Source organism: Dicentrarchus labrax, unplaced genomic scaffold, assembly GCF_905237075.1.
Source record: "Dicentrarchus labrax unplaced genomic scaffold, dlabrax2021, whole genome shotgun sequence".
NCBI lineage: Eukaryota > Metazoa > Chordata > Actinopteri > Moronidae > Dicentrarchus > Dicentrarchus labrax.
This window is the reverse complement of record NW_026136704.1, coordinates 28,029,542-28,051,694: the sequence shown is the minus strand read 5'-3', so window position 1 is coordinate 28,051,694 and position 22,153 is coordinate 28,029,542. Positions and strand designations below refer to the sequence as shown.

Here is a 22,153-nt window from a genome sequence, read left to right as displayed (position 1 = left end):
TTTATCTTAAAGGCCACAGTGAGCTGTGCCAGAGATGCTGTCACCAATAAATACGGTTAAATTAGCACCAATTTAGCCTGTGTAGCTGCACCTGAGAGCAACTGATTTTACACTCTCAAAAACACCTTCACACAATGGCAGCATCTCCAGCTGTAAATACTTTTTTTATTTATTAGCAGTGTGTTTAGTCACACCCTGGGAAAGACCTCCTTCGAGTGCCCCCCCTCCCGCAATAAAAAAACAAAAAACACAAAATTCTGTATGAACTATAGGCCTGTATTTATTATATTATGAATGAAATGTGCGTCATTTGGAAGAAAGTCAAGGTGTGACTGACTTACAGTGGATCCCCCGTTCCCCCCCTATGTTTGTCTGGACTTTTAATGTGGTAGAAGGTGTAGATATATTATTTTTAAATATATATATATATATATATATATATATATATATATATATATAATAAGAAACCTTTTTTTTATAACATGTCGGGAGGGAATCTTTAATGTTTTTTTCTTCATAGAGAAGTCTGAATTGTTCCAAATATGTGTGCAGCGGGAGGATGTACATTTGAAATTTCTAATATAAAGGTACTTTCCACAAAGATAGAAAGTTCAAGATAAAAGTATCACCCTCCTGATTCTTTAAAACAATATCAATATCGGAGTTACATGAACACATACTAAATGTGTGTCTGCTAAATCTATCTATGTGTTTTTTTATGTATTTTTTAATAAACCTTTACTTCAAAATGTTTATTCTGTATATGCAAGCATTTTTTTCTGCAATACTTATTTCACATTCAACCAGCTGCACACAGTTACATCTGGAATCTGCCCAGTATAACCACATACACTACAACCACAGTGTGTGCTGAGATTAGCATTCAGGGCTCTAGGGAACCATTTTAAAGGACACACTAGTGGTTTGTGTTAAAGCAATTGATGATTTCAACCAGAAGCCTTTAAAGTCCTTATGTTTAGCTCACATAACCCAGGTATGACATAATCATCTGTAATGATTGCAGGGCTCTCTTTTCTCCTGTTCTGAGTCCTTTTTATATGGCACTTTAAAAAGCATGGGTAGAATTATATGAGTTTATGTTTTACACAGCAGTTATTAATTTGAAATTGTTTTGCTGAAGGGTCGGGTGGTAATGCAACTTAAAGCTATTTCAACAGCTTGTCTCTGCATGAATTCTTGTCTTTAGAGCAGCTTATTACCTTCGCTGCTGTATTATAGCCTGGGGAGGGCAGAATGTTGAGTTTGCATTACTATAAGAAACATTTCTAGATCCCCTACAGTCTAGTGGGTATTTTAAATCACCAAAGTGTCTTTTGAATAGACAAATGCAATAGCAAATCATGCAGAGTGACACTGAATATAAAACATGTTTTCATACATGCACAATTATATTGACATTCATTTCCTGTTACCATTCAGGTTCTCTCTTGGGCAGTTTTCCTCTTGTTTGATACTGTTCAGTTGTGTCCACAGGCAAAATGGGACCTGGTCTCAAGTCTGATCTAAACCAAAAGATTGAGATAAGAAAGTATGCATGCTTCCCTTACCACCCCCAACTGAAATAATTTCATTAGTAAATGTTTCAGGGGAACGTTGAAGCCTCCAATCATTATGTGCTTTTTTGGAGGCTTTTCCACACTGGTAGAAATAAAGAAACATAAGGGATCCCTGCTTGTATGCATACCCTTTAACCAGCTGCGCCAGCAGGACAACCTGCTGCCTTTTGTATGTAAATGGATGATAGCACTATGGCCTGACTATAGGTATTGAAAACTTTTTCTTTCCATCAGAGCGCTAATCATAACTTCTGCTCAAGTATTTGAGATTCTGGAAAGCAAAACATCAACCCTCTGTGAAGGGACACTGAGCTTGACTGTCTCATGAAACAGGAGATCCCACGAGGTGCATGGAAGAAAAGCGTGTTTAAAGAGCAAACCGCATATGAATAGTCTGTCATCAGGAAGACAATGCACATATGGTGGAATGGATGTGCCGTCTGCTTGATTCAGCAGTTGGTTCACCTGCAGTTTGTCTGGCCTCCACACTGATTCCGGCAGCAGCCGATCGTAGCTTGTTTGTTTCTAACACATCAATCATAGTCACCTCCTAATGACTTATTCATTAACTTCTCCAAAACACACATCTTGATGATGAGACTGGAAGGAGCATGTTTCAAGACACACAGTTGCCGAGTCTGCAGTCAGCATTCTGTGGAATTAAAGCCACTATTAATCAATTTTAGCCAAGCTGGAACAGATCCCAGACCCATGATCGTAACAGCAAAAGACTGAGAAATGTGCTGTGTGCTGTGTGTGTGTGTGGTGTCGATGTGTGAAACGGAGGCAAAGCAAATTCAAATACTAATGATGCCTTGTAGACCACAAATAAACCTTGATAGCAGTAGATAGATCGATATATACTGTACAATAATCGGAGAGAAAGAAGGCTCAGTGTTTGCCTGAAAGATTCAGATTATACACTCCTTTACATCATACCAATATGAAAACAATAAAAATAAAGATCAGGAGCATATTCCACTGTTAAATCCACTGGAAATCAAACTAGATGAAAGCGTCTGTAACATTCATAAAATGTTAACTAAATGTGAAGTGATTGGCACCATAGGAAGCGTCATGCCTTGCAATTTATGTTTTTTCAGCTCTGGAACAGAGATATTACTGTGATCAAGCATGGATTCAAAGCGTAGCTCTAGGATACAGAAAGCCTTTCCTGAGCTTCCTGCAGGGAAAGGATGACAACATGTGTCCAGCTGTCAGGCGCAGCTGCTGGCCTCTGAAGTGATACACTCGGTGGGTGCAGACTGCAGTGGGTGGTTGCAACACAACTCCTAAGGTGGCCCCATCAATTGGGTTATGACAGTGCTGCAACCCTGTTAAATATCAATGTGTCCTTGGGTTTGTGTTGCTGAGCTTCTGTTATTGATCTTACATAATAGAAACATTATGGCTTCAGTGTTTTCTTCTTTTGAAAGAATCCATGTCATTTGGTGTAAAATTGCATGCAGCTCCACAACACTGAATGAATAAATTTGGAGGAGGCAAAAACAGCTCTTTTTGGATAAGGACAAGTGATTTAAAAGCAGCAATTATTGTACTTGTTTGTGTGTTTTTCTTCACCCCCCGGAGTAATTGGTCAGTTTTCTCACTGGTGACCAAGTGAAATATGTTTGTTTTTATTTTTTTTTTTTTTTTTTTCTGTAGGGACACAATTTTCATTGTTCAGGCTCTTGGCATAGAGCCAATTTTGCATTGCCTTCAGCTCTCAAAAACAGAGCTGAGACAACTTGACTGATATACTTGTCTCTGTGAAACACTGCTTACCACAAGACTTTCACAATGGCTGTCACATATTCTTGGGTATATGCTTGGTTTATCATCTGTGATTTGGAATGGAGTCACAGGTAGAGTGAGCAGTGCTCCTCTCATTAAAGAGGCTCTTGGCTGTGCTGTGACACATGGATAATCCAACAAGGAATCAATCATTACATAGTTATTGAGGTAATAGGTGAGCAAATATGTTTCCTGGTGGCTGTCCTTATTATTCTGGGGCTACCGGGCCCCCAGGAGACAGTAGAGCCAGATGGAATTGAGGTGTTGTCACTACTGAGTGAACAGGTAATGAATTACTCCAGGACAAATGGGCCGCCACATGGGAGATGAGGAATCCTCCTACAAAGAGTAGAGACAGAAGGTGAATGGCAGCATCCGCTAACACTCTCTTGCCTCAACTTCCTCCCGATGTTATTTTTTTCTAAACAGACGTGGAATCAGTGAATGGTAGTAGAACGGATAAAAGAATGAATGAATAAGGTAAGAATCCTCTGAGATGCAGACAAAGAGGCAAACAAATATCTTCCAACCTACTTTGGCATTATACACCCAATTTCAGATCCAACTAAAGGGATTCTGACACAGCTTTTTCAGAATTGCCAGAAATTACATGATACATGATAGTGAACCTTTCCAATTATAGAGTCCAACCTTCCCTCCCTCTTCTTTTTCTGGCTCCTGATCTTGAAACCAGCTGATTTGTTATGACATTAGAGTAATGGTATTTCTCTGGTGACAGTCATTGCTGAGGGATATGATTACGCTGTGGTAATTATGATTGTTATTTCCAATCACAGCTGAATTGAGTCGGAGTGTGTTATTTCAGCAGCATAGACAGCACCAGAGTGACTATCTGCACTTGATGATTCTGATGGGGGCGATTTGAGATACAAGCGTTCTGCTGGCACAAGCACTGACAAATGCATTCTGTATTTCTGCAGGGAGACAGCAGACAATCTCACATTCTCTGCAGGTGGGTCTGCTGGTCGCTGAGGCAGCTGGATGACTTCAACAGCACTTCAGTGAGGAGAGAAAGGTAGGGAGCCCAAAGAGTGGCGTGTAAGCTTATATTCAACATTAACATGAAACTTTGACACTGATTCTTTGATTAAAACTAATTTGCATCACAATAGATGTTAACATCTATAAAACATATGAGAAACATTTAAAAATATTTCTTTAATGCTTTGAAATGGTTGTAAATATATACATCCTTGCTCAGATAAATTAGAAAGGGTCATTTTAACATCATCAAACAATATGCAGTATAATGTTATGAACCAGGATTAGACCAAGCTGTCAGCTATTGGGCAGATATTAAAGATCCCCTATTAAGAATTATAAATATATACTATGATGTGTGTGTTTGATGTGTTTTTTCTGCAAAAATTTTATATTTTCACATTAAAGTACTTAAAAAGGCATATCCTCCTATTTATTTTTTCTATTTAACGTTAGTAAATGGTAAATGGTAAAATGGACTGCACTTTTATAATGCCTTTCTAGTCTTCTGACCAGTCAAAACACTATATATAAATATATATATATATATTTATATACGTCACATTCACCCATTCACACACTGAGGGCAGCAGTTGACAGTCATGCAAAGTGCATAACTGCTGAGTCAAGAAAGCAGATACTAGGCACATTTATACACCAATGGCACAGCCCTGGGAGGTATTTGGGTTCAATATCTTGCTCAAGGACACACTCAAACCCCAAACCTTCTGATTACCTCCTGAGCTACAGCCACCCACATACAAGTAATATGCTTTGTTCATCATCCTTTGTCCTAAGGATCCAATAACCCAACATGGTAACCCATAAATTAAATAATAATACATTTACATATATAATGTTTACACATTTAATTGACACAGTTAGTTAATTTATATATAGTTACAAATCTTATAACAGCAAATTTTGAACATTGACAAAATCTTTTACTTTAGTCTTGTCTTTGTGGTTTTTGATTGGTTATTAACAGGTGAGATAGGAACAAAGAAGTCTTGTTGTTCTGAAGATGATGAAGTGTGGGGAACAGTAAAAACTGCTTAAGAAAGTTATCTGTCTCCGTCCTGCTGTTTCTCGTCATTAAGAGTGATTCCAGCCACCACATATCAAAGCCACAATTTGACATTAATGCTAACGTTTTCCATCCTGCCAAAATAAAAATTGTACGAGACGACAGTATAGTTGTGGTTATCCATTCACAGAAGTATAGCCCGTATTATGTGACAAAATAATCGTAACTCTAGGTCAACAGGCTAGCTTTTTTTAGCTTGCAGCTGATGGGCAGATGGAGCCGGCTCTGTTGTCATTGTGTGACCTACAAATGAAATGTCTATACGTTGGGAGATCATAACCCCTGTCTCTGTTCAAAAATGGTGTCTGGCCTCAGATGTTAACATCCTGCTTGGTCTTCCTCCAACCTTTGACCCTTCCCAGGATCAATGCTCTGGGCAGTTTTAATCTACTGGTTGTAGTTGTAGTTTCATAATGAAAACAAAGCATCCTTTAGTTTTTCAGTTACTATATCTGTTGAACTCCCAGATAGGTTTGATATCTCCAATTAACTCAAACTGTGCTCTGATTTCTGTTGTTCTGTTTTTTTATACTTACTTTAAATAGACTTTAAATCTTTCATCCCTCACTGTGACTTTATGCAGCCACTTGCATGCATAAACACTCTACCCAGCAGATGTTGGTGCTACCAATAATGAAAAGAATCAGTCTACCAACCAAATTATAATTTACCACCTCTATCTAGTCAGCATCTGCTGAGCAATAAATATAAATTGCTTAAATTTGCTAAGCATGTTAATGTAACTCACCATCTGTACTAGTATACCTTTATGCTTTCCTGACGTTTATAAGGCAGGAGACTTACACTCAGCAAATAAAACCCAAACATGCACTTGCACAGGCATACATTCACTCCTTAGCATATTTTCAAACTCGAAAATATCATTACCATATTCATTCAATATGAAGATACATTTCATTAGATTGTAGCCAAAATATACACTATCTTCCATGTTTGAATCAGAAGTTGGTGCAGCAGTCTGAGCAGTAGTGGAGTGGAAAGCAGTGTAGCACAACACAGCTCTCAGAGTGTGTAATGAAGATAAATTAAGACGTTTTGTTCGCGGATAGTGCTGTGTTAGCTCAAATGCTGCGGATTGCCATCTCCTTAGCCTTTTCTTGGGAAATTAGGATTCACTCAGCTGCAACATCACACACCACCTTGCAAACCGCAGATGTCAGATACTTGCGTCGTTAGAAGTGTGAAAGTGTTCATTCTCACACTGACAGAAAAAGAGACAGACTTGAGTGAAGGAAGATTATGTAAAGAACTGGTTCTGCCAAACGCTATGACTGATCAGACAGGTGTTCCCGCCATCCTGTTGATTCCTATAAGACACTACAGTAACTCATGGGACTCCACCGTTAGTTTGGATCTACTTGCATCTTAATTATAAAGTTGAACAATCTAAAACCCTACATAGTTCAGACAGTCAACTTCACCATTTCATCGGCTTCACATGTTTGGTTGTTTTCTGACACACGCCCATGTGCAATTTAAATAATTGGTTGTGTTGTGAAACGGGGAGGTGATTTGTTTCTGATCATTTCCTACATTCTGCCAGCAGCTCACAGATTTTACCCGCCAATATCATACAAAGTTTGGCTCAACAGATCAGTAAGTCCTGAATCCTGCCATACAACTCATCCCACCACTTGTCATTTGTTAGCAGCCCCTAATTTATAATCCTTTTCTTGCTGCAAAGCACCACCTCTCTAATTATATGTGATTGCCATGTTCCTACCACCAACAACAGGTTGTCATTTTCTGCATCTTGAAGGACAGTTTTAATGAGCATCAAGGGTAGACTTCACTAAACTATAAGAGAGAAAGTTCAAGCTTTCCTATTTACTATCTTCCTTAACTGTAATTATGTTTCATATGAAAATTGTGGGTTTGCAGTTGGTTAGTCTCAGTGTCCAGAAGGAAAAGACATATCAGACAATTGTGTAAAATGAGCTTGGGCTTCGTAAATGTTGGATAAATATATCCTTTACTGCTGACATTGTGTGGTTGCCATATAGCCTAGCATGTTCAAGGTCAGGCGGTGTGTTGGGCCCAGTGGTTCAGCAATTACCTGCAAATGAATTGTAGTAACATCCACAGACCATTCAGATTTAGTTCCCAGTGATAACCGCATCACCTCTGTTCCCAATATTTCATGCTCTCAGGCAGCCTATAAAGCGTGCAGTGTACTCCAAACAAAACCAAAGTCATTGTGTTATCATCACAGGCAATGTGGCAGGTTTGCATCTGAAAAGAAACGCTGCAGTGGACTTTGAGGTGTGTACATCTTGTTCCTGTTGCTCTGTTAATCAAAATAAAGTGATTAGTGGTGCTTTTTTGGGGGGGGCTTTTTCTGCATTTTATGTGGATAGTGCAGAAATGGGCCACAGGTTGGAAACTGCTCTGCTATGGCAAGGACCCCACCGAGCGAGCCAGCGCGGCGCCCTGATTAGTGGCGCTTTTAACATGTGACCTTAAGGGTCAGGTTTCTGCTTTATCTTTAGCTTAATTACACCTTCCTTATCTTCTTTGCACTTTGGGTAGATTCACCACCAACATGAATCATCTGCAGGAAACGTGTGTGTAACATACATCACCCCAAAATATTAAAACATACACTGTTGGAGACAGAACAGGCTGTGCTCATGATTGAGGATGATTATTCATTTTTTGACTGCTTGTGATTTTTGCTTCACAACTTTTTTTTAACACTTTTGCACATGCAAGGGGACTTCTCTGCTGAATGGATGTCACTGCATTAGAGATAATAGTATATATTCACTCTGTTGAAACAAGAACACAGAACTGACATGTAGTTTTAAAATAAAAGACAAATTGAATACTCCATATCCTTAGAATTTAAAACAGAATGCAAGACTGGGAGGCAGAGACCTAAACTACTAAGCTTAAGGTAACAGATATGTGAAATAATAGGCTGTCCTCTGAAATATATTTCACAGTGTATACTATAAGCAAAGCTCTCCAAACGATATCAGTGCCAACAAGCAAAGCTGTAAGAAGGACCCTTAAAATACTGCTTTTAAAAAGATGGCATCTAAGAGCTGATAAGAGCTACAAGCATTGGAATGGATCAATTGTGCAATAGGAAGAGCACTCAGTCATGGGTACTGTTTAATTAATGATGGGGGGTAGAGATAGGCTGTTAGCTCCATATTGTCAGTCAAACACTCACAGAGGGTGGCAATGTGAGCTATGTAAGGGATACGTGAAACAGAAGGAACTAATCTATACTCTCCAGTCTAGTACCATTAATGTTGTGTTAAGAGGGCAGGGACGCTGCATTTCTTCTGAATGCAGAAGACCAAAGGCAATTAATAAATACACAATAGTGGGAAATATTGGGAGACAGTTTCATATTTTCTTACAAATTGGACATTTTGGTGCTGCTTTGGTTAAAAAAAAGATAAAAGAAACACACTGTGCTGAACACGTACCTTTTTATCTTGTCCACCAAAGCTTGTTTATTTTAATTGACAGAAACCATTCCATTTTTAAGCCTGACATAACTCTTTATACTTCCATTTTACAGGAGAAACAAGTAATCCAACAAATGTACATTAAAACGCTTCTTCTACATGTTTACTTTTATCAGAATGAGTTGCTTCACCTTTATATATAGAATTACTCATTGCTCTTCTTTTACTAGTGTCTAAATGAAGAAAGGGTTGAATAAGAGCGCAACCCCCCTCCGAGGGAACTGCTTTAAAACAGACATTCGATAAGTACAAAAACTGGACTAATTGTATCAAGCTTCAAACAAAAGTCTTTTCCATAAAATGCCCCTCCCAATCTGAATTTAAAGCTCAATGAGGCAGTAATGTGGCTTATTGATTAGTGAAGCCCACGTGGATCTAAAGCCAGTTGTGACCATCGATAGCCACTTGCCCCATCAAAAGAAAAATCCTCCGGCGAGGCATTAAACCCCCACCTGTCACTCTCAAACTAATAGTTAGACTTAGTGAGTGTTAGCCAGCTTAACCATGTGGGTTAAAAACAAACCTTAAACTAGAAAAATACTAACAAAACAGTGTGTAAAAAATTTGCCTTTTAGCATGGATGTATGAAGCTCGTCTACCAAAAAATAGTGTACCAAGAGTCTCCCAGAGGCCTTTATGTTAGGGAACAGAGTGTTTACTGCCCTCGTGGTATCAGTGATGAACAATATTAAAAAGATAAATATCATACTAAAGCTTTATGTAGATATTTTCAAAATACAGTAAGCAAAGAAACAATCCAAGGCGAAATAAAACGATGGCATGTGAGTTTGTGCACATTTTCTTCAGTGTGAATAATACATATATTAACACTGATTAATATTCTGCAGTAGTGTTGCTATGGTATATAAATACCATGGTATATTGTGGTATGGAAATTGTCATCATACTGTGTAGCTACATGGCTTGGGAACCGGAGGGTCGCCGGTTCAAGTCCCACAGACCACAAAATATGGAGTGTGGTCTGGTAGCTGGAGAGGTGCCAGTTTCACCTCCTGTGCACTGCAGAGGTGCCCTTGAGCAAGGCACCTCACCCCAAGCCTGCTCATAGGGCACTGTTAATGTTACAGCCCCATCACTCCACCATCTCTCTCCCTGTTTGCATGTCCACAAGTGCATGGAAGTGTGTATTTCAGCCTGTGTGTGTGTGGGTGTGTGTGTGTATAAAAAAAATAAAGAGTGAAAAGAATAATTTCCCCCAGGGGATCAATAAAGTATATCTTCTTCTATTGAATTCTATTCTATTAAAGGGTTAAAATTACAAATTAAAGCTCCTTCGGTTTTCATTCATTTAAGGGGCATTGTAACAAATATATATAACTGTGTAATACCGTTTACCATTAAAACAGTGACACTGAGACATGCAGTGAAAATCTCATACTGTTGCTGCTCTATAGAACATCATAGTTATGTAAATAGAATAAATGTTAAAGCAACTTTATGTAACTGTTCTACCGTAAAAGGTTCAAAGTGATTTTGATGCCATTCTGACTTGAAATAGGTAGAATGGTGCCTGTGTCATTCCCAGGTAATTTTTTCCCCCCAGGATGGCGAAGTCATGACCCGCCCTACCCTGTCTATAAATGGAATGCTTACTAGCCAATCAGAGGCAGAGTAGGGCGGGTCTTGACTTTGCCGTCCTGCGGGGGGAAAAAAATTAATTAAATTAAAATTGCGGTCTGCCCCTGATTTTGGTGAAGCTAGGTTATGTTTTATAGAGAAAATGGTTTCTGATTTACGGGTTTTCTGATGAACAGAAAGCTTCATTTGTTGCTGCTTGCTATGTCGTGTGTGAAGGGCTAGTTTTTAAACGTAAGTAATGTAAACACAACACATGTACAACTTATGTACGCGAATTGTACTGTAAACTGGGGACGCCAAATCGTGAACAATATTAATTCTAAATATTAAAGCTTTAATAACACTATGTAATTTATTGATTCTAGAAGCGTAGTTACAGACTGTGGCCACTGGAGGGCACTGAAAACTGTTAAACCGCTTTGATAATAATAAATAGCGTGTAATTAAAATAAATAATAAAATAAAAGGTATTTAATATATTCATTTTTAGCTGACACTTTGGTAACCCAACTTGTTTATCAAAATTACCCCCCAATTAGTGTAAACAGGGGGCATAACCTAACGTTAATGCCACTCTTTGCACACAGCACATTTTTTTTAAACCCCCCTTTCACTGAGCCAACTTTACCATTTTCCATAATCATTAAGGGAACAACCTATAAACAGGTTGTAACCAGGATATACTCAGTGGCAGAAACTGATGCGATGCCACTCCTCATAACTAACTGAGGGCCACCTTTTTTATTTTATTTATTTATTTATTTTCGCTCCCTCAACAGCACCAGTGAGACGGGATGCTGCGCTGCAGAGAGAGCCTCAGCCAGCCGGCTGCAGCGGTGGAGACTGACTGAGAGGAGACCAAAACCAAAACCTCGATCCACCACGACGCACAGCACCGGCACAAAGCTCCCTGAAGTGGAGGAAAAGGTTGGACGCTCGAAGGGGGGGTTGGCGGAAAGAGCTGGACACCGAAAGAAATCACATCTATTCATTGGTATTTTTTTTTATTTTTTTTATTTTTTCTTTACTTGAGGATGTACTGTTTACGCTGGCGAACCACATAGAGCGGCAGAGACGAGGACCCGGACTTGATATTCGCAATATCGCTGCCATTCCGCCGTTTGGGTCGGGAGGGAGAGACGCTACTGGCGGTCACCACAGCCGGTATCATCTGGGAGAGAAAAGAAAAAGTGAGACGAAGGAGGACTTTTTTTTATATATATATATATTCAGTGAGTAAACTATTTTACTTGAGCGTTTCCATTTGTTTGTGCTCGGGTTGTAGCTGCGGCTGTGTGAGTGAACGCAGATTGTTTCTCAGAGACTTCTGCTGACAATGCTGCTGATAATACCCATGTTCAAAAATCATCTCAAAGGAGCTGAATAGTTTTGGACGGTGTCATTCATCTAGACAAAGTCCTAATCTCCTGCCCCTTCAGTCTGGGTAATTTCTCCCCGTGTTGTTACAATAACTTCTGCCTTTTCCCTAAAGAGTCAATGAAGTCAGATGAAGCATGAGGGCGATGGAGCTGTTGAGTGTCCAGATGCACAAACACAGCACAAGTGTCATGTGAAATGAAACATTTCTTGCTTTTTATTACGCCTGAGGGGGGGGGGGGTTGAAATAATCTTTCCAGATTTGAGCACAAATTAAAGGTGTCCTACACTGAACCCCTCAGCAAGCCTTGAAACGATGCTTTGAAATGTATTTACACTGAAGTGGGTTTGAGGTGTTACTGCTTTTGATGGGAGCTCAAAGGGACCCGTGAAGATATATTTTTATTTATTTTTATAGCAAAAGAAAAGAGCTCTCCTGGAGGAGCAGAGGCAGGTCCTTCTTGTTTTTTTTGGGAGTGCATCTTTAGGTTAGCAGAGCAGGAGGCTTCTAACACACCACTTACCACACAAGTAGACCCACAGGAATTATCTAATCAGAGATATGCAAATTTCCCAAACTCTAATTTTGCGGCTTCGCTGCGGTTGAATGTTTAGTATAATACTATCATCTGACTGTGCTGGTGACAGTTGGTTTGTGCATTGTGGCCTGGGGGTGCACAGACTCTTGTTTGATCTTATTGATTTGTTTTTTCAGAGCTGTGTTTGGACAATGAGCAAGGGGTATTATTAAGCCATTATTCAATTAGGAGTATTATTTCCAATTTCTTCTTGAAGTTTGTGTGACTTTCTTTTCAATGACAGCAATTAGCCAAGTGGTGGCGGCTAGAATAGAGACTGCCGAAGGAAAATACAAGCTTTTGAAGTGTGTCTGCTGTCAGTAAACCCCCCCCCTTGCTGCAGTTTTTCTTCATTTTTTAATGCAGGTCCATTCAGAGACATGAAGAAACACCTGACTATTTTAAGGCCAGTTTCTAATTTAAAGTCACAAAGTATGTCACTACAATATTCAAGACTCCTGAAGATTTAAACCATGAACCTTTGGACCAGTTTCCCTTTCTAAAAATACAGGATCTAGTTTTGGCATGCATCAGTCACTTCAGAATTTGACACAAATTATGTTCAGATATAGTGATACTTTAGAAACGCTGCTGATGAAAGGATTTCTGATGTAAACGGCATCACAGAACATGAGAGAGTACCACTTCCAATATGTGGCTCAGAGGCTATCAAATAGGAAGAAGTCAACTAGGAAAAAAAAAAAAAAAAAAATGGAAATATTTATTTTTTCTTTAATAGAAATGTTTTTTGCTGTTCTATGAATCATGATGCTCAAAATGATCATGTGACGCATGCGGTGGGTCCTGACCCCCCTCCAGTTGAGTTACATATTATATTGTGTGTGTGTGTGTGTGTGTGTGTGTAAGTGTGTAAGTAAGAGTGGGGTATGTACAAAGGAAAGTAGCCTACTCAGTCTTTTTTTGCTTCAAGCACAATTTCATTCACATTCTTTGATGGATTGTGAGTTGAGCACATCTATCTTCAACTGTTATGTCACACATACCGTACTGTAGTAGTGTTATATCGTTGCAACATGGTTGCAATCAATTTTCAATTTAGCTAAGATGTAAAGAAATTCTAGCCAATTCAGCAAAATCGTTTGGCTTTTTGTTTTCTTGCACAAAGTGCTCTTGTGACTTTTTTTTTGTCTCTGGCACAATCTAGTAAACATTTTTTCTGTAGAGGCAGGCTCAGTATTTAACTTTAATTAATGAATTTTACTCTGATGTGTAAAAAATACTAAATATTGTTTTTAAATGTACAATGATTTGAATCTTACCTGTACAACTGTAAATCAGTGCTCAAATCATGTAACCTATGTCACAGTCTAATGCTGCCTGGCTTCCTGTTAGTGTTCAACAGCATCCATTAAGACTTAACGATGGAAGCCTAACTTGAAGTCATGGTTGGGATTTCAAATGGGCTATAAATTGCCATAATGTTAATCTAGATATATATTTCATGAGACCTAATGTGCTTAAACGATTGTCATAGCAGCCCACTCCACCACTTAGTTTAATTTCCTGAGATCATTTGAAAATGGTTCATCTCTCCAGGGGATGCATAGTCGGAGTCGCCAGACACAGTCCTAATCAAAACGGAGCTTCACCTGAATGTCAGGGGGACTGGATGGAGGGAATGAACAGCTGTGCCTGTTTCACTTGGCACGAATTAGAGGTTACCTCCACTATCCTTATCGAATGTAAATCAGGTATTTGCTGGCAATACATGCTTTAAAAAAATGTTTGTAAATCCACTTGGGGGCAGGTGTGAGATGGAATGTAAATTAGCAGATCGGCTAACCTTGATTGAAATGGAATGTGTCTTGAAGTTACAGCTGTCCCATCTTCTTAAATGAAATGGTTATTGACATGGGCCAACCGACATGTATTTAGGGTGTAGCTAATTGAAAATGACAACTCCGGTGAAGGCTATCCCTTGGGACACTTGAAAATGCATGAAAAATGCATACCAGCAGTGACAAGAGAGAGGCTAGGGATAGAAACCGTCTCACCAAGACAATGGCACCCAAGGGAGTCCTATTTTCACTGACAAATCTGAGACTAATAAAGTGAAAATGGACAAAAATTTCTTGCAGATCACAATTTGTACTCCCTGTTGTCTGGTTTTTTATATAATGCAAGCAAAGATATTCAACGACAGTGATATGGCCTCCCACTGCACAGGCGGTATAAAGAATCTAGAGTATGGAGAGCGCTATTTGTTTATTTCTGTATGGTGACAAAAGGATGGGTTGTGTAAGTGCGTGTGTGTGTTGTGCGGGGCATCCTGAAATCTGTAAACAACATGTTTTTCACTGTCCAGAGAATGCAAGGGTGTAATTTTGTTCTCAAAACACAAGAGTGACTAAGAATGTAGGTCCTCGGCATCTTCCCCTGCTAAGATTTGAGATGACATGCATTTGTTAGATTAAAGAAATGATTTTGTACAAGAACTGTTGGTAATCTTGACAGTGGTAGATCCTTCCTTGGCTGTCTTCCTATCCAGCACTTTGTTTATAAGAGAGGCCCACTGGTCTTGCAGAGCCTGGAAGACAAACGTCCCTCAGGACCCATCTGACAACTTAATTTATGTAATTGCTTAGAAGCATCTGCGTAAGAAAGACTGACTTCCAGCGTCCTCCTCCACTTGTCACTGTTATGAATGACTTGGATTTGATGTCCAGTGAGTCAAACAGACAATCTTAAGGCACATTGTTGTTGTCATACTAAAGCATGTGTGAACGACAAATAAGCACTGTTAATTTAATTACAGTGTTGCATCCTTATGGAAAACAGTTTTAGCATAACATCTTCATCTTGCATTTTTTTGCTCTGATCAGGCTCTTGATGCAGCCGGCAGATTGTACAATAAATCCATGCACCATGACAAATGTGGACATATGTTAAGCATGCATTAATGTGATTAACATGAGTGACATGACGGCATCAGTGTGTGGCATTTTGCGCTTGATTTTTGCAGCCTTCGGTAGTCAAGCAGCTGAAATAACTTGTTTTGGTTAGCGAATATGTCCCACAGCCTCAGGTTGGTTAATTACGCAGTCCTTTTATCTGTTTGTCTTTGTGCTGTCCCCATCGTGTGTTAACTTTGAGCAAGTTACTTGCAGATACCCGCAGGCCGCCGCTTAAATGGGTGTGAAAATGTTAAAGGTTATTAATTGCATGTATGGAGCGAGGCAGTGTGCTTTTGAGTATTTGTAACAAGAGCAAAAAGATTTCCTGATTTAGAATATGTGCCCTTTGTTAAGACATTAAGATGAGGCAGTTACAAAGCGAACCTGCTGCCTGTAATATTAAAATCTGTACAGTAGCACTCTTTACTCAAGGGATTTCTACTGTAGTCACATTACTCATGTGTTGAAATAGGTGGTTTGATTTGTCTTTGGAAAGAGTTTGTCAGCGAAGTGAACATCAAGTATTTGTGGAGATGGTATGGAGAGAGTAGTGATGATGGTGATGGTGGGGAATAGCCCGAGGATGGAGTGTTTTTCAGTAGGCAGCTCCTGATTTTATGTGACAGTAAAGGGCCTTATCTTCCAGGGCCATGATGAAGCACAACACTCTTTGATTTTTTATCTTCCAAACGTCTAACAATCTCATGCTTTAGACAGATTAGTGAGATGAAGGTGTAAAATGGGCTGTGCGGTTTCAGGGGAGTCAAATACAGCCAAATACAGGGTCTAAGGCTATATCTGCATCATGCTGATAGTACAAAATGGAAGATTAGCTGAAATTACTGATGTACTTTTGACCTTCAGGTTCAAGAAAGTCAAAAAATATGATTCGTCTTATGGCACGATTTGTTATTTTTGCGCTAGTAAACAATAATAGATGTGGCAGACGGTGTGAATGGGAGAAAAAGGGGATGACATGCATGGTTTGGGCATAATCTTTAGCTGAACTTGTGGTAGCAGAACGTTCTTGTCCCCCTTGTCAGTCTATTCGAAAATGTGTTCGGAGAGCATCTCAGCCGCAGTCTCTTTGGAGCTTCACATTTATTTCAGTTTCTCATTACCTCAGACAGAGCATTGATCCTCTTAAGAATTAGTTGGGGGGTGTTTCTTTTTTTTTTTTTTTTTTTTTTTTTACACCACTTAAAATTCATTGGAGTCCAAAACCTTTCTTTACTTTATTTCCGCGGTATCTTAATAGGTCCCATCTCCCAAGACACAGGGAGTCACTCTGGGCGAGGATCAGCGGTGTCGACAGAACTCGCCGGCACCTCGAGAGGTCAATGAATTTTCATGTAACATTTGTTATTATATCTAATTATGTAGAATTACCTTTTTACATTTTGATCTTTAACCCTAATGAAAATGTCTTCAGGCAGTGCTGGTTAACAATCTTGTTTGCTAGCTCGCTCATTAATGTGGAATTGCATCTCAGCTTCTTGTAAAAGCAAGTCTTAAAACAAATAACATGCAACATCCTTGCAGATTATGTTTTAAATAATTAATTGGATCCTAAATCCTATGCTCTTGCATTATTCAAACTTTTTTATTGGGATTTTCATTGTCACTAGCCATAACATCATTTTTTGTGTTATACTGTATGTTCCTTTTTTATATAGCCTAAGTTAAACTGTAAGAGTAAGATTGTGTTAGGCTCATGTGACAGACTGTTGAGATTATTTTCAAAGTACTTTTATTTATTCACCATGCATGCCATCCACAGGGTAATGCCAGGTCTTTCAGAACTAAAACAGTTTTTGAATCCATAAAAGTAATCCCTCAGGTCAAAATGCAGTTCAATACTTCTCATTTGTTTTTCAGATGTTAGGGCCCTCTCAGTGTCCACTAAGTGTTGGCGAATGTGCACGGTGATGTCTTGTGCAACCCGGGGCATTTCTGAAAAGAAGGCACTCAATGAAGTACATTAAAACTGAAGGAGGCGTGTTTTAGGGTCACCTTTCTTACACTACTATGTCATGCATCCTAGAGGCTCATGATGAGTTGCTACGTTCCACTCTCATGCCTCCTTTCTCCCGAGAGATGAAATGTGTGTGGAGGTATCTGTCAGAATACAACTAACAGGGCTGCTGTGCTTAGCTGTGCTTGTGCAGTACCTCCCTGTTCACTGTCTCGTGACAAACACTGGATTTATCCTGCTCAAGTGAGGTCGATGTAGTCTAATTTCCTCAGTATCATTCTGTTTTTTGACACTATCCTATGACATAATGGTACTCATATGAATGGATAATATTTAGTGATTTGATGTTTTCTACCAGTAATGAAAATGTTGATCTGATACATTAACATGAATGTCAACTGGCAATATTAGGCAGAACATGACATCTTATTCCACAGGAATGCATCAACATACAGAATGCATGCTTGTGCAAATGTAGGACTTACCGGTGAAATGTCCTCCAGATATTACGATGATGTGAAGGCTCATTTGGCATTGGGATAAGACATAAGCACTGATGCATTTAGCAGGAAATCAGGGAAAGAAAGCTGGCCTGTGAAGCTTTTATTCAAAGCTGCTATTGAGTGAATGCTGATGTTTGGTTTTACACAATTCCTTGATATCAGCTGTCACCTTGGCGTGGGTAGAACCATGGCTGCAGTGATTTAGCAAGCGTTCCTGAAAACAAAAAAGAAAACAAAAGAATAATGTTATAATATTACAAGTGAGTAGAAAACAATGGTTTGTGAGGTGTTTGGTGTTTCTCTGATTTAATTTTTTTTGTTGCATTTCATGGTAGCTTTGCAGTTATTTCAATGTGTGTAGTAATTTATTGACCTGGCTGACATTTTTAATTCACCAATCAAAGTTCAACCTTCCTTGTAACGTCTCTAAAAATGTTTATAGCTCTTAATAAAAATAATAAGATAAGGAACCTACGAGCAACGGGTGAGAGGTTACTGAATCGTCTCAGTTTCCAGCAGTCCGAAAGATCAATAAATGTAATAGTTAATGGAGATTGATGGGAGATGTGACAGCAAGGCATGACAGAACAATATTGTTTGCAGATGTGTTAATGTAAATATGGAAATGCAGCATTCCACTATCAAAATAACAGAAACCATTTAGGCCATAGCTTGTTTTTAAAACTTGAAAACATTCACAACGGTAAAACGAAGTCTCATCTGAGCCTTTGATAAGCAGCTTCCAATGTCAGCAACTGGAGGTTTGTAATTAATCAGCTACTTAAAACAGTGATAAACAAAGTATGATGGCCCGGAACAGGCATTTATGAATCGATTGCATCTAGTTAGTTTAATTAGTTGTTTTTCAAAGGGAGAACATTTATGGAATGGTCTCAGATGGTTTAAAGGACCTTCTCTTTTGTGCATGTCTTATCCTGTTTGCTACAAATTGTGCATAATTTGTTGGCAACCATTTTCAATGGCATATTTTTGTGGTGTGGATATTTGAGTCTTACATAGTACTGTCAAACATCTATCTTATCTATTCTAAATGTCCCTTGATTTCTTTTTGTCCCATTATTTTTTCTCATTTTAATGCTCTTATCAACATGGAAAAGTGGATCGGCTTGCTTTGTGCAAATGTTGTTTTTATTGAGAAATCATCCATTGTCGCCTGGCTTTGATGAGGGGGCGGAGAATTTGCATCAGCTGTGTGCTTGGCCATCAAGTGGTATTTCGGACTGGACGTGCTGCGATGATAGCTCAGTTCACAACGACAAAACACACAGATCACTTTGGTCTTGTCAATGGAACCACTTGGCAACTTTTTAAAAGTAAACTTTCCATTCAGAATATTATTGGCATCCATTTTGGCGTCTCACGCTCGCCATCCACTCAAAACGTAATGTCTACTACTCTTAAACAAGTGTGTGCGGCGTGCCTGTTGTTTTGTTTCCGGTCTAGCTAGATCCGGTGTGGTGTTGTAGTTTTTCTAACGTTACTAGTTGTTGCAACAGCATGTGAAAAAAAACTGTGCTTGGCCAAAAAGAACGTTAATCTTGCGGTAAAAAAATTGACGCCGTTAAAATGAGTTTGCGTTAACGCCGTTAATAACGCGTTTAACTGACAGCACTAGTCTTACTTACCATCCAATTAGCCATTAGTTTCAGTTTATATGAGTCTGGGCAGCCTTGAGAGTTGACTGCTCCTTATGAGCTGTCGTGTTGTCAAAACAGCCAGAAAAAGAGTTCAATTCTTAAGTCATATTGATTATGTTGCCTTTTGATTTATTATCAGCCTGATGTTTTGAATGAGTAAAAACCAAATTATAAATCATTCTTTTCATTAGTCACATTTTGATTGGCGCACAAAAATCAAATGTATCTTAATAATCATCTAAAATTGGATTAAAGAAATTATGTAAAATGGAAATCTCCAATGTGGTTGCTAATGGCCAGTAGCAAGTAGCATCACTGTATCTCCATAGAGGAGATGCAGAGACTTGATCACCTAGGGAGCCAGACAGTGGAGATCCCATTCAAATAAATTGAGAATTAATTAGATCTATATATCATTGCCACGGATGTGCCATGGGACTAGACAGAATTGCACTGGGAATGGGCATGTGGCACAGAAACTCACAGCTGCATTTCGGTGGCTGTTGTGCTCTATTTCTTCAGCTGTGACTCTTAAAAAGTGAGCACACCTTAAAAATGCCTTTCTCTTTCACGTTTCTACGAAAGCAATTTTTAGAGGATGAAGCGAGATTGCCGGTTTTTCCAGAAAAGCACCTTTACTACCCGCTTTAATTCTATGGCCCATACTATAGTTACCATAGCAACTTGTGCCCCTTGATTTGAGCAGGAGAAATCAGGTCACATTATGGCTATATTAGATGCGACCTTTATTTCGGCACAAATCTAATAGTTGGTTTCCTCTTTCCAACCTGCCACTCAGTGTGCATCTCTGCTCTTTGCCTTAATTGTCTGCATTCAGTCATATAGCAGCATGAATTTTAATCAGGATTAAAAGCATCTGGGCTAATTCACAGAGAGTGTAGCATCAAAGCACTTTTAAAGATGACTTTCAAAAGACCATGTGCTTTTGACGTCAGTATGTCATCAGGGGATATCTCAGTTTGTACCTCTGCTATTTCATTTTGGAAAATAGTGATTATTTGGAGTATATAACATCATTAAACACTAATGATACAGAGGTAAACATGTCATATTTAGATATATTTGGAAGAATCTCTAACACATGAGAGAGAAACACTGTGAGAACCTGTAATTTCCAGTAGAACAATTTGAATTTATGTGTCAAATAAATAACTGCCAGTGTTGCTATGTGATAAGTTTTGATTTTTTTGTTATTCTATCTTGCTGTTACGAGAAAAACAACTTTGGGCACAAGGGCACTGATAGCTGTCATTTTATTACCATTGAGTTTTGCATCCCAGCTAGACAATCTTCCAATACATTATTCTGTGTAACAACATGTTTGCTTCTTTTGTTTTGTATATCAATACTGATACATCCAGTTAGTGTGGCACCATCAGTGCCATTATTTATGCAGTACTACTGCAACAGAATACAACATAATTGGAAACCTTACCTCACTTGTCTGGGATCAGATTAATTCATTTGAAGTAGCCAGTCATTTTTGTTATTATAGTGTAAAATTGATGCACAAGTGGGTATGCTAACTGTGCTGACCTGAGCTGTAGAGATCCAACAATAGGCCTTGAGACTCCCCCCTCATGTGCCAGATCACATACTCATTAAATCTCAATTTCAGCAGAGCTCATGTGAACAGGGACAGATTCAAGTGCTAAGCTTCACATGCTCAAAACTGGTATGTGTGTGTGTCTGAAGCAGCCTAAGATGGCCAAACCTGTGATTCTGCTAAACTGTGTTAAGTGTGTGCAGATGTAAAGTATGTAACTGTGATCTACCTGACGCTTTAGACTACCGCATATTTATATTCGCAACAGTGTGAGGGTGCCTTTTTTCAAAAAGCAGAGCTGAGTCAGCACAGAGGGATATTTCAGATTGATATTACAGAGGGATATTTCTGGTTTGATGGGTTTTTTAGTGTGTTTCAGCCACCGCCTGTAGCAAAGCTATGTTTTGTCATTTTTTTTAAGTCAGAAGGAATTAATTCATATATGTTCTGCAAGGAAAGAAATTGTCTAAAGACCTTATAATAACATGCTTCTAGAGGTGGTGCCCTTTGGCAGACTTTGGTGTCATATTATAAATATGTTTCATTTTTTGCTGAGAAAGAGGGATTTTAATCACAACAATTAAGCGGCTGCAAAATGTAATTCATATTAGGCTACTTTTCATAGTCTACAAATTAGGCATTTTATTGAGCGTGGGCAGATGTAGGCCCACAAGCCATTTTCGATCCAGTAAAATCACCACATTGCATGACCTGTCTGCCCCCCCTCATCTGATAGGAGACTTGGAATAAAACAGAACCTTTATACAAGTTTTATTCAGCTTTAAAGGATCATGACCCCATTGATCATAAGATTGTCATTGTGTTGTGTTTTTGAGAAAAAACAGCTGAGTTAGCTCATTTAAGCATTCAAGGCTACATGTGGTCTGTGATGTTTCAGGTTAAGAGCAGTTTCTTAGGTGCTGATCTCCCCTTTCTTATGAGTGGGATCATATGTCCCATTATCTTATTGTCATCTAGATGGATGGTATAAGTGTGAATTATTGGGTGACAGGGTGTG

General features: G+C 38.9%; 1 protein-coding gene across 5 annotated transcripts in view; it reads left to right on the top strand.

Moving 5' to 3' along the window:
• The first annotated feature begins 11,225 nt into the window (after positions 1 to 11,225).
• cntn5 (contactin 5) overlaps positions 11,226 to 22,153 on the top strand; it is a 96,495-nt gene continuing 85,567 nt past the window's right edge. For 4 of the 5 annotated variants that reach the window (XM_051398146.1, XM_051398145.1, XM_051398144.1 and 1 more), the window contains exon 1: positions 11,226 to 11,794. The gene's annotated coding sequence lies outside the window, so the exon portion shown is untranslated. The remainder of the gene's footprint in view (positions 11,795 to 22,153) is intronic. The other variant, XM_051398143.1, reaches the window with a different exon arrangement.